Source organism: Canis lupus, chromosome 20, assembly GCF_003254725.2.
Source record: "Canis lupus dingo isolate Sandy chromosome 20, ASM325472v2, whole genome shotgun sequence".
NCBI classification, from domain to species: Eukaryota; Metazoa; Chordata; class Mammalia; order Carnivora; family Canidae; genus Canis; species Canis lupus.
The window spans coordinates 12,479,212-12,493,357 of NC_064262.1; the positions used below are offsets into that span (position 1 = coordinate 12,479,212).

At 38.2% G+C, this 14,146-nt stretch overlaps 1 long non-coding RNA gene across 1 annotated transcript in view; it reads right to left on the bottom strand.

The window, feature by feature from the left end:
• Window positions 1-473: 473 nt before the first annotated feature.
• The window catches only part of LOC125753097 (uncharacterized), a 90,800-nt gene continuing 77,127 nt past the window's right edge, over window positions 474-14,146 (bottom strand). Inside the window, exon 4 of the long non-coding RNA XR_007404116.1 lies at window positions 474-556. This is a non-coding gene — a long non-coding RNA (uncharacterized LOC125753097). The remainder of the gene's footprint in view (window positions 557-14,146) is intronic.

A 14,146-nucleotide genomic window follows, 5' to 3' on the forward strand; every position in this document is an offset into this window, starting at 1 on the left:
GAAAGCATTCCTCTTTAGAGAAGCAAAGACCAATTCTGAAATGGAATCTAAAATGCTATCATATATATATATATATTTTAAATTTTGATGTATCTTCATTAGAAATCACACCAGTTGGAGGTACCCAGGTAGTGTAGTCAGATAAGCATCTGACTCTTGGTTTCAGCTCAGGTCATGATCTCAGGGTCATGTACTGACCTGATCTCAGCCCTGTACTGGGCTCTGTGCTCAACATGGAGTCTGCTTGAGATTCTCTCTCCTGCTCATGCTTTCTCTCTCTCTCAAATAAATAAATAAGTCTATTAAAAAAAGAAAGGAAGGGAGGAGGGGAGGGAAGAGAGGGAGAAAGTTAGGAATCATACCAGTTGGTTACCAAAGGGAAAAAGGAATAGCTTCTTTTTTTCCCTTTTCTTTTCTTTCTTTCTTTCTTTTCTTTTCTTTCTTTCTTTCTTTCTTTCTTTCTTTCTTTCTTTCTTTCTTTCTTTCTTTTTTTTTTTAATGCATCAAAGAGTCTTGCAACTACTCTTGCCAGTGAGCATCAGGGCTGCGGAGAAATCTGAGAAGATAGCTGCATTGGTTATCTGTTGTTGCATAAAAAATTATCCCAAAATACAATAGCTCAAAGCAAACATTTACTATTTCACAGTTTTTGACCATCAGGAATCCACCATGTATGAGCTGGGTGGTTGTCAGGATGTTGGCAGGAGCTGCAGTCACCTGAAGGCTGAAACAGGTGGAGGATCAGCCTCTGAAGTAGTTCACTCACATGGCTGTTGGCTGGCGGCCTCATTCTCATGACATGGGCCTCCACAGGAATTGAGTGTCACTTGAGTGTCCTGATGACACGGCAGTGTGCTTCCCTCAGAGTGGTGTTCCAACAGAGAGAAAGGAAATCACACTACCTTCATAACCTAAACTCCAGAGTTGCACTCTTTCATTGTATTTTTTCTATCCTCCTGTTTAATAGAAGCAAGTCACAACATCCAGCACACCCCAGAGGAGAGGAAAATCAGGCTTCACCTCTTGAAAATATGAGTAAGAATTTGAGGACATATTTTAAAGCTGCCACAGTAACTGCTAAATTACAAAAAACAATAATGCAGTAAGTATAGATTTTGTATTCACATATACCTTTAAAATTCTGGCTTTGTCAGTTATAAGCTATATAACACTGAGCCAATCACTTGGGGCAATGCTCTTGACCTCTTTCTTTATTGCTATGCCTCAGATTATTTGTTGTCTACCTCTGCCTGCCTCACCAGATTATTATGAGACAAAAAAAGAAAGAAAGAAAGAAAGAAAGAAAGAAAGAAAGAAAGAAAGAAAGAAAGAAAGAAAGAAAGAAAGAAAAGAAGAAAAGAAAAGAAAAGAAAAGGTAACGTAAAGTGGTGGGTTTTCATAGTCACAAATAAAAATTGAATATTACAACAGTAAGCCAAGTAGGCTCTCTGTGATTATTACTCAGTACTCTTCAGGTAGTAAATGACCTCTCTTGAATCACACTCAACAAAAGTTAAACAGAAAACTGAATATATTGGTTCACATAAGCAGAGATACTTCAGGAATGGCTAGATCCAGGGTCTTAACATTGATAGAGCTCTTTTTCTTTCTCTCCTCCTATCTCAGCTTTCAGGGTTTCTTTTTCTTTTGTATTTCCCTCTTTATAGTGGCTCCTTTACTTCAGACTTATAACTGCCTCTCTCCATGTGGCCAGGAAAAGGATCGTAACCATTTCCATTTTATATCATCCTCAAAGCTCATAATCTGAAAGATAGGAAGCGCCCTCTCTCTCCCAGCATCCACATACCCCATCTTGGGGAAGATTCTAATTAATCCTTCTTTGTCATTGCTATATTCAAAACCTTCCAATGCCTTCTCTTCACAATTCAATCTACCAATGTCCTCACCATAGACTATAAGCTTCTGTATTATTTGGCCCCTGGCTACCTCTCTGTATTCATTCGTATCACTGTGCCTTCCTTCACATCATTCTAGCCACACTGCTACAGCCCTAGGGCCTTTGCACCTAGTTCCCCTTGCCCTAAAATACTTTTCTTCATATGCTAATATGGCTCATCCTCTCTCTTCAAACTAAATGTCATGTCATCCATGACAAGTCTTCCATGAACACTTTTTCTAAAAACACTACCTATCATCTTCATCACTTTCAACCCTCTTACATGCCTTTTAAGTAAAACCATTATCTGACACTTTGTTGTATTTCTCCTTACTGGTTTATTTTATGTCTTTTTCAATACAGCATAAATTCTGTAAGCACAGAGAACCTATTTGGCTTACTGTTGTAAGGTAACACTAACACAGAGTAGGTGCTCAGAAAATACTGTTGAATGAATGAAAATGCCCACCTGTGAACCAATCACTATGACTGGAGAATACAGTATCCTGGCCAGAACGAATGACATGTCATTCCCAGGGGGATCAAGATAATAGCACAACCAGAACAATGGATTTGGCAGTGAATCTCCAACCGAAAATCAAGGTACAACTTATCAGAAGCAGAGGGAAGGAATGCAGGGCAGGTAAAAACCACAGCTATCCCCCAGATCACATTTATACCAATTCCACACAAAACCCTCCAAGTAAATGTGAAAGGGGAGACCAGAGATAGATGGAGTAGATTTTAAAGCTGTTAGATATATACTCTTCAAGGCCAGCAGCCAAAAGCCACTGTGAAACTCATGCCAATTTCATAGACAAACACACATAACCAAAAATTACACAAATACAAAATTTATCACAATGCCTAATAAAAACTGCAACAAGCCCCAGCACTCTGAATTAATGATCATCAATGAGTGGCATGGCATTAGAAAAGTGAAAGGCATTTTGTGCAAAAGCAGATGTTGAGAGAGAGGCATTAAATCAAACCACAGTACCATGAAAAGGCAAAGTAGAGGTGGAAAGGATAATTTCTCAAAAAGTAACTTTCCAACTGAGAGAATGGATTGATAGTACTATCCGTTCTTTATAGGAAAGTTCCCAACAATGCATTTCCTTGTCATCATGATCTAATGTGGGTTACCAGCTATTACTCTCATTCGTCATGTTCCCCATCCGCGCTGTAGTATAAACAATATCAGGGATTTCTTCCCTCGTATTTCACGACACTTCTTGGAGGGGGTGGATTTTGCATTCAAGTGCAAACCAAAGTGTTCCAAATCTATCTAGGCTCATAAAAACTATAAATGACCTGGTCTGGGGCACACAGATGCCCACTGGTGCTATAAAATCTAAGTCTGATTTGCTGGAAGTCTTCCTTGCTTTAGAAAATTTACTTATCCTTACAATCTGATTTAAATTAGACTGGTCCCCATAAAACCAGATTGCTTCTATTCTCCATCTATGCAATTCCTTCACGCTCCAAGACAACTCAACTCTGATCTGCCTCCGTCTTGGAGCCCTATAAATTGTACCCCTTATTGAGTACCTAATACTTCCTGCTCAACTGCACACAATGTTTCAAACCCTCACAAAACAATCCTTTGAGCTACTGTCATCACCATTTTAGAGATAAACTACAGCTTCATGCCACTCATTTGCTTACTCAACCCACCCCCACCCTTCTCCCCTCTGACTAGTATTTTGGCAGAATGAATAACTCAACTCTGATTGGATTCAAAAGCCCATACTCTCAATTCTATCACATGCCCCACCCTGTTGGTTACAAAGTTTTCCCCTACTTCCTTCAAGTATTTCTTGACTATTACAAAAAATACAGTATTTCTTGTTGTTCTTGATTTTTTTTTATTTAAGTATAGCTGGTACACAATGTAATTAGTTTCAGGTATACAATGTAATAATTTGACAAATTCATATATTATGCTATGCTTACTCCAGGTTAGCTACCATCTGTCACTGTATAATGCTATTACAGTATCATTAACTAAATTTCTCTATGCTGTACTTTTTCTTCCCATGTATAATATTTTAACAGGAACTTCTGTCCCTCCTTTACCTCTAGGCGGGCAAAGCTCTCTGCAATCTGGCCCTATCTCCTTCAGTTGGAGGGCACTTCTTCCTGCCTCCATCATATTGATGTACTCTCCTCCCATATCCTTGTGACAGACAGAGCTAGAGAGACATAGAGACACAGAGCTAGACAGAGATATTGAGATGCAAAGATACAGATAGAGACAGAGATAGATACACAGAGAAAGAGAGAAACACAAAGAAACAAGGATAGAGAGAGAGACAGGGAGACACAGAAGGACACAGAGACAGACACAAAGACTCAAAGAGAAAAGGAGACAGAGATAGAGATACTGAAACAGAGAAACAGGAATGGAGACAGAGCAACAAAGATAGACACAGACATAGAAACACACACACACACACACACACACACACACACACACACACAGAAATAGATATAGCTACCCAGTGCAACTCACCCTGTTAGTTGTATGCAACTACTAGTTACATGGTGCTGTATGTAACCAGGTAATACTGACATAGTCTCAAAGCTATCTTTTATTGAGCTCTCACTGTCTGCCAAGAGTCTTATATGCTCTCAGCACCATCTGTACAATCATTTTAGGAAATATGTATTATTATCCCCATGTTATAAATGAGACACTGGAGGCTCTTACAGGTTGACTTTCTCGACTTGTAAAAGACAATAATAGCACTGGGTGTTATTCTGTATGTTGGCAAATTGAACACCAATAAAAAATTTATTATTAAAAAAATAAAACAAAATAGTTCAAATCAGGTGTGCACAACTCTCAATTCGAAGACTGTGTACAACAGCTGTTTCAAGATATTTTTTATTATCACATGGGTGGTGAGAGAAGGATATTGATATACAGTGAGCACAGGTCAGGGATGCTGCTTAACATCCTGTGGTACACAGGACAGCCCTCCACATCAAAGAACTGTCTGGCACAAAACATCAATACAGTGAAAGTTGAGAAACTTTGGTATAAACATACTACCCAAATCTAACATCCAGCTTCCCCCATATGCTTTAGCCCACACCACTCCTAGACATCAAATTTATCTTAATTATATATTTATTCATTAATTTAACATTTACTGAGAATTTCTGAATTCATAGGGACAGATGATAAAATGATTTGGACATAGCTCCTCATAATCTATTATAAAAAGCAATGAGATGGGCTTCTAGTTAAGGAACTACTATGTCACTGGAATAAAAGGCACAACGTGGAGATTATAGTCAATGGTATGGTAATAGGATTGTATGGTGATAGGTGGTAGCTATACTTATGGTTAGCATAACAGATAAATCTATCAAATCACTGTGTTGTGCACCTGAAACTAATATAACGCTGTGCATCAACTGTACTCAAAAAAATTCTTAAAGAAGAGAATTAAACATAAAGTTTCAAGTCAATGTGCCAAGTGCCATGATAAATATGTGTGCAAAAAACTACAGCAGTACTAACAAGGAGCATTTAACTCAGTAAATACAGAGCCATCATCCCCAATTCTTAATCCTAAAACCTGAAAAGTTTTGAAAATTGAAATGAACTCCACACAGCAAAGGAAACAATAAGAGGCAAAGGTAATCTACAGAATAGGAGAAATTATTTGCAAACCATCTATATGGTTAATATCCAAAATATATATAAGGAATTGTATAATTCAATAGCAAAAAACAAGGTATTGAATGGGCAGAGGCTCTGAATAGACACTTTTCCAAAGATGAAATACAGATGGCCAACAGACACATGAAAAGGTGCTCATCATCACTATCTTCAGGGAAATGCAAGTCAAAACCCCAGTGAGATAATAACACCACCCACCTGTCAGAATGGCTATTATCCAAAAGACAAGAGGTAGGTATTGGTAGAATGCTAAGTAAAGAGGTATTGATGGTGGGAATGTAAATTGGTATAGCCAATTAGGAAAAGGGGGAGCAGTTTCCTCAAAAAATTAAAACTAGAACTACCATATGACTCAGCAATCTCATCTCTAGGTGTTTATCTGAAGGAAATCCAATCAGTGTCTTAAGATAGATATATTTGTAGCCACATCTTCACTTCAGCACTATTCACAGTAGCCACGACGTGGTAACAACCTAAGTGCCGACAGATGAGTAGATAAAGAAAAAGTAAAATTTCACATATATAAAATATTATTCTGTCACAAAAAAAGAAGTAATTCCTGCCAATTGTGACAGCATGGCTGAATCTCCACAAGTAATCAGAGAAATCTTTTTCTGACAGATTCAACATTACTTTTTACCAGAAGCCTACACTGGACTGGAATAAAATTGTTCATCTGCATATCTCTCTGCCAAACTTCTTGTGAGAACTAAAGTTGTTGGGGTCTATTTCCTCACAATGTGATATTTATAATAAAGTCCTATTCTCAAAGAATTTTAGAGCCCATAAAGAATAGGTACAAGTACTTTTATTTAAAAAAATCTATGCCTACTGTATTCAATAAGGAACTAAGGGATTCAAGATTTCCTTCAAGAGTTCAATCTCGAGGATGACATTTACACAGTTAACGTTGGTACAACATTGAGAAATCAACATTAACGAATGCTTGGCACAGATTTTGAAATTGAAGGTTTGGAAATGGACTTGCATATGAAATTCAAAGGACTCCATGCAGGTAATAGAAAGTAGTAAACTGGGACACCTGGGTGGCTCAATGGTTGAGCATCTGCCTTTAGCTCAGGGTGTGATCCCCAGATTCTGGGATCAAGTCCCGCATCAGGCTCCCTGCAGGGACACTGCTTCTCCCTCTGCCTATGTCTCTGCCCTCTCTCTCATGAATAAAGTCTTTTTAAAAAGTAGCAAACCACCTTGCTTACCAAAGAAACTATCAAGTGAAAATAAGCTGCCACTGAAGAAATGCTGAGCTTTACTGATGATATACCAGCTGTGCTTTCTTTGAGTGATGGGCAAGGAACATTTGGTACAGGTAAATATAAGGACATTAGTAATGATGATGTGGATGTTACTGTGAACAGAGGTGAAAAAAATCTTTAGAGTTGAAAAGTTTAAAAAAAAAAAAAGAGTTGAAAAGTTAAAACCAATCCAAGCTCTCTGCTACTAATGGTTCTTTTCCCCTTTCTAACACATTTCAAACCACTCCACAACTCTACAGAGAAACAATATCTAACATATATACAAGTTCATTTTTAAGTTAGTAAAGGTTGGTTGTCATTATCAAAAAGACAATCTCTACTATATCCTGATAACCGGCGGTACAGGTGGTGAGAGTTTACTTCATATTCTCATAGAGCTTCCCTTGACTATATTCCAGTACTCTGCTCTTCCATGATTTAATGCAAAACTTGAGAAAGTTACTTGAATTTGATCTGAATTTCCCCCTGTGTAATGGCTATAATAATGCCTAATGTACCTTGTGCCAAGGTTATGAGAATTAAATGACAGTGGCTATAAAAGCTTGTTAATAAAGATAAAACTGTATGTATAATAAAACCTGAGTTCTACTTATCCCAAGACATATTTCTCAGAACACTAGTCTCAAGATAATTTGAGGGAAAAAATGGTTTCTGAAAATATGCTTGGAAAATGCTATTTTATCTTTCTCTTAGATATTCCAAATACATATAAAAGGACTAAAAGTTTTGGGTGGCTCTGAAATTTAAAAAAAAAAAATTGTGATTAGACCTTGACAGTAGGCTCAGATATGCTTCAGTTTCTGAACATTCCTATTTAGTGGCTGTGAATTTTGAGCAGATTATTTAACCTCTCTGAGCCTCCGCTGTCACATCTACAAACAGAAATGAGGTAATCCCACCCCCCTCATAAAATTTTAAGGAAATTCTATGAAGTGATGTGGATAAAACATTTAGAGTACCTGGCACATGGCAAGTGCCCAATGATTATATTTGCCTTATTAATTCTATTATTAACTTTTTTCTACCTCAGCTGTTTCCATACTCTTGGCCATGGCACCTCTTTTTACCTTGGGATAGATGAACAAACCTCCTCCAGCATAACTTCCAGGGAAGGCCATGTCATAGCTGAAGCAATGTATTTGTGTTCTAACCATCTCTCCTCTCTTCATTTTATAAATTCTTACTGTCATTAGTCTTAAACCAACTATGAGACTTCAGAGAGAAATTGCTCCCTTGCCTCAGGAAATGAAAGGTTTCTTCTGGAAATGGAAAACATTTCCAATGTCATGGGACAATATGTTATTAAGCGCAGATGAGGGTTCCTGAGAATAAGATGACATAGGTTTAGAGATGGAACGATGCCAGGAGGATCACATGGTAACAAGTGTGTGCTGGGGCATGCAACACTTAGGGTGAGTCTTGACATGAAGCAGGATTTAGCAGCTTTAGAAAGATGTGTGGGGGAAGAGGGAAAAATTCAAATTTTAGGACTACATGCAAGGCCTTTTGACCCACATTTTTGCCCTTGAACCCAAAAAAACTTAAAATGTTTTCCTTATGTAAGCTACTTGCCTCAGCTGATCTTCCCTATTGTCCATTACGCTTCTCTTAAACCAGCAGGAGTGATATGGCACCTTGTCTCCAACTTCAAGGGTTCCTGAGAGAAACCATGAGGGACACACAACCCAAAGTATTTCTTCCTGAAAGAGGCTTCTCTGCTAAGCCTGTCTGCTTTTCCACCCTCATCACCTGAGTGAGGGGCCAGAGGAGAATGGAGAAGGAAAGTTCATAATTCACAATTCTGTAAGTTAAGCCCATGTTTAAACCTTTTATCAAAATTCTAGGACAAGAATAGCCAAAATATTTTGACTCACATGCCAATTCACAATTCATCATTAATGGCTGTTCCAAGCCCTATGTTGAGAAGGATAACGAGGCCCCATCTGCGCTCAGCAAGGAAGGGCACTGTGATGGGTTTAGTTGACATCATCTGAGGATGGAGGAGTCTACAGTACCACATGGCTATCATCTACTCCAAACAATGAATTTCCTCTGCCCTAAGCTCTACTTCAGACTCCGAGAGCCAAGAGCCTTGGTAATGAGAAGGCACAGAGAATCTAGTGAGGATAAGAGGAACAAAGTACCTGCTTCCTCTCCCATGACTCCCATATGAATCCTCCTTCTTGGTGTGTAGCCAAGTGCATTCCCCCTGAAGAGGATGAGTGGAAGGGTGCTAAGAACAATCCATAGAGCTGGCCTTTTCCTGTGACTGCCTGCAGACCAGACTCATAGCCCCAGGTTTAAAATAAGCATGGGCTTCTTTGTGAACATAGGCAATCTCTGATTCATCTCTGAGACCTGCTCACATAGCTTGCTCACAGAAAGCACATTGCTCACAGAATAATGGAGCAATGATCAAGTGCTTAGACTCACCTAAAAAGCCCCGCCAATTAGCACTGAAATTTTCAGATTTCCTGCCTCATTGATCGTAACAGAGCTCCCCTGGGAGATCTTCCCATGAGCTGCCTCATTCAGCTTTCCTCTTCTTTTTAGCAAAATAGGTGCACCTTATAGGTTTACATCTCATCTCTATATGAATGGTCCTCTCCAGAGCAAACACTGTTTCATTTCTCTGACTTTTCCTGAGCTTGAGTGTGGCAGGTAATAAAGCTCAAGAAATGTGTATAAAAGGATTGAATAAAATAAACTAATAAAATCATCTAACAACAACAAAAATCAATGGATTAACTATTTTTAAAACGAGGAATAAGGAAACTCCTTGGAGTGTAAAAATTTCCTATACTCAATTTTCAGGTGGACTCTGAGTTTGTTAGAATCCTGCGTTCATTGAATTTGTTAGCATCAAACATTTATCAGTTCAGATTGAGAGGTGGGAAAGAGGATGAAAGAAATCAAGGAAAATAAGAAACCAGACTGAAAAACTAGAGAGAGAGAAAGTGAGCTAGAGAAATGAAGCGTGGCAATGTGTGTTTCTAGTCGTATTGCTAAGACATGATGTAATTCTCACGATGCTGACAATTATGAAAGATCTAACAACAAAGGCCTCGAGTAAAAACTATGCACATATTTAGACAATGTATGGTCTGGCTTAGAAATTGTTAAATTAACCTATAAACCTGCTGTGTTTTTAGTCTAAAATCATAAATCCTCAGAGATTTTGGCTTCATAATTTTTTTCGAAACTTAGAAGATGCAAAAGGCTTTAATAAAAATGATATATGCCATTTATAAAAGACCATGCAGATGGTCTGGGATGGGAGGAAGACAACCAAATGGATAGGAACTAACTTTAAATGTAAATTCATTTACAGGAAATTGTCTCTAATATGTGAAACATCCATGTCTGCCAAAGTTATGAAAATGTGGACATCCTGTAAATATCCATCTGATGCTTATTGTTTTTGAATTTCCATGAAATCTCATTTTGAGAAGTTAGTTTTCTGCTCAGTATAGTTATGACATACAATCAATTCAATAACATAGCACTGAATTTTAAAATAAAGTTAATGTGCTTGGATATTCAAAGCGTCAACCTGATTTCTTTTTCTCATCCTGAACACCCGTCTTTCAGATGAGATTTATGTTTCCCATGCCAAGTATGGATTTACAAATCAAAGTAATTGAAGCCATTGCATACAAGAAAAATACTTTGGGACCCTTATAACGTTTTCTGTAAATGCATTTTGAAATATGAAGTCTGAGACAGGTGTAACCTTGAATATGAATGCCTCTAAGAACTACAGATTTTTCTGTAATAGATATCACTGACCAGAACAGTCTCCTTTTACAAAAGGAGCAGCTCGAGAAGAATGGCCCCCAAGAAGTCAAGGAATTGTCAAGGTCCACGGTTAAAGCTAGAATCAGAAGATACTCAACATTCCCCTTTTAGTCCAAACCTTCTGCTACAGTGTACAGACTACACTCTACCAACCAGAACCTCCATAAAATTCTCTAGGCAACCATAGAGTAAGGTTTGTATGAGTTGTTGTTTACTGTTTTGCTAATGATAAGCAATTGCAACACAATGTCAACTCCATAACAGCACAAATTTATATCTGTTTTGTTCACTGTGGTATCTCTAGCACTGGAATAGTGCCTGGCATCTGCAAGGATTCAGTTAATTGACTTGTTTTATGTGTAAGTGGTCTCTATGTGTAAGACACCAGGATAACACTTCACATCCATGACCTCATTTAATGCTGAAAATATTCTACTATGAACTGAACTGTGTCCTCCAAAGTTTCTATGTTGAGTCACCCCCATTGCAACTACATGTAGAGGCATGGCCTTTAGGAAGATAATTAAGGTTAAATGGAGTCTAATCTAATAAAACTGATGTCCTTCTAAGAAGCAGCAGTGACAACAGGGAGGCACATAGAGAAAAGGACCAGGTGAGGACACAGCAAGAAAGCAACGTCTGCAACCAAAAGAAAGAGACTTCAGGAAAAAACAACCCTTTCAGCACCTTAATTGTGGGTCTAGCCTCCTGAACTGTGAGAAAATAAATTATTTCAGCCACCCAGCCCCTGGTATTCCATTCTAGCAGTCCAAACTGACTGACACATATACCATCATATCAACAGAATCTTCATTCCATTTTTTAAATTTTTTATCCCATTTTTTAGATGAAGAATCTGAGAGACTGGGCAATTTCACTAATGTTACCATGGCTGGTTTCTGAGTTTCTAGAAGGTTAGTAGTTAGTCAAAAACAAAGGAGATAAAATTTTAAATAGATTTTGATGTGTGATAAACTCTTATAGGTTCCATCAAGGAAGTACAAAAATAAAGAATAGAAAAGTGTTGTGGATAGCAATAAAATAGCTCTTGGTTTCCCAGTTTTCTTATTCTCCTCAAATTTTAGGCCACACATAATCATGGCCTGTTTTCCTTTCCAAGATGGCAATGTCAAGTTTAGGAATAACACCCACTCATGGCATCTTGAGTGGTGATGGGAGTAACTTTGACAGTCCAGAAAGGATCCTACACACCTAGCAGTACCTACGGGACAGTACACCATCTTCTGGGTCTCCCCTTTGGATCAGTAACCAAGGAAGAACATGCTTCTTCTCCTCAACCCACCAGCTTCCAACCAAAGCAAATTCCTTAGTGTCAAGTAAGATATTCTATTCCCACCTAAGTTCCTCAGTAAAGAACAGTGTAGATTCTAAGAATTCCTTATACTGAAAGGTATGTATGTTCATGTAAATCCATTTAATTAAAAACATAGCATTCATTTCAAGATTTCAGAAAAATGCCTCACTACTAAAAACTCTAGTCTTTTACATGCAACAAGATGAAATTTTCTTGGATCATCTTCATCCTAAGTCTGGGATCCTCCTTTCAGTTTAAGGTGGAAAAGCCTAACTATGTATCCCACATTTGGGAGGGTGTTGAAGAATGCAAACAAATGCACACAAAAACCCACAGGCAAAACAGCTTGTATGACATAAGCACGATTCATTTTGTCAGCAAGCTGATGCTTGATGAGTATTCAATCATAGTCCAGGACTCAACCAAAGTTATACTCCAAAGTGACCTTTCAACTTGACCACAATATGACCCTTGGAAAAAGACAAAGAGGTGATTTCTCTCAGGAAGTGTTCTTAAGTTTCCCAAGGGTAAGAAGTCAATTCTCAGACTCCACCCATAAATCGGCCTTGTTATAAGTCTGCTACAAAGCCACACAAAGAATCACATACCCCAAAAGTATTCTCTGAAGAACTTGGCAAAGTATAATTCTGAAGGGAAGCAACGAAAACAGAAGCCAGACTTGTATAATACATGTTCATGAAGTCCAAGTGCTGCAAGAATGCCTTGCAGTAAGGAAGAGAAAGCACAGTTTGAGGAGACCTCCTAAATTATAGGCTTCATATTCTTGCACTTGCAAACCAGAGGGGGCAGCACAGTACCACCCAGTCAAAACAATTCACCAAAAGAACATTCTGATAAGGCCTTCCAAGCCACTCTCTTCGAGAAAAAGTTTTAGCCTCCCTACACCTTATGTTATGAACTGGCAAAACATTTTGGCTAAATGTCTACATTCATAGGAAGTGCAAGATCACTATCCTAATAGCCAAAGAATTATATACCAGTTCCTCCTAATAGCATTGAGATTCTCCATTTTCGTCTGAAATAAGGAAATAAATGTCTCTACAGTTTAACATTTTCCCAGATCTTGTATCACACGGCAATATAATTGGCAACCTTGCCTTAGCAATATTGTGCTCAGGGAGAAAAGACATCCATCTTTTCAGTATACTTTTGTAGACCATTTAAAAGTGCAGAACTGAGCTGAAGAGCCACTTAAGGAGAAATCTGAGAGGGGACAGGACTTAAAACTATCATTATGCTGTCTTTCCAAGCTCCTAACTTGCCAAATGGAATATTCGAATCAGAACTAAGGCCCCCATCTGCAAACACATTGTAATCCGTACCTCTCAGGAGAGGAAGGCATATTGCTATCATGTAGAGAGAGATACAGTGTGCTCAATTAATATCAATTTATTCCCCCCTCCCCATAGAATTTAAATTCACCTAACACACTGAAAAGACTTAAGATATTTAGGCTCATAATACATTTTGTTAATATGTAGATAAAGAAACCACAAAAATGTTCTACTGCTCCTATCCAATTCTCCCCTCCTTACGGCTAGCTATCCAATCAGAAACCAGTTTTTTTGTTAATGTAAATCATTTTTGGGAGTTTTTTTTTGTTTGTTTTTGGTAGAGTGAATTGTTTAAGAATACAGCTCAGGAGTTAGAGTGTACAAGTCTACATAAGTCCAATGGATCTTCTGTATTAACCAAAATGTTCTCTAACGGTGTTGTTCAATCTGGGTGGCTATTAGCCGTGTGTGGCTCTTGGGTGTTTGAAGTGTAGCACAGGCATCTGAGGATCTGGTTTTTAAATATTTAAATTAATTTTAATATATATAGCTTCATGAGGCTAGTGTTCATATCAGACAGTGCAGTCCTATGCTCTACTCACTAGCTAAGTGTCTTTAAACATGTAACTTTTAAGTACTTTAGTTTCCTCACCCTTAAAACGGGGATAAAAATAATACCTCAAGGGGATTATGAGGGGATGAAGGATGGTAAACCATGCCTTGGTACAACACCAGAAACTCGGATTCTTCTCCCATAATGTCTTTTTCATTTCTCCCTTCTCTACCTTCCACTATGGTCCCCCCTCTGTCAAATTCTTAGTAAGCTCACACTATCAAAAAACCCTCTTTGGTGCACCTAGGTGACTCAGTGGT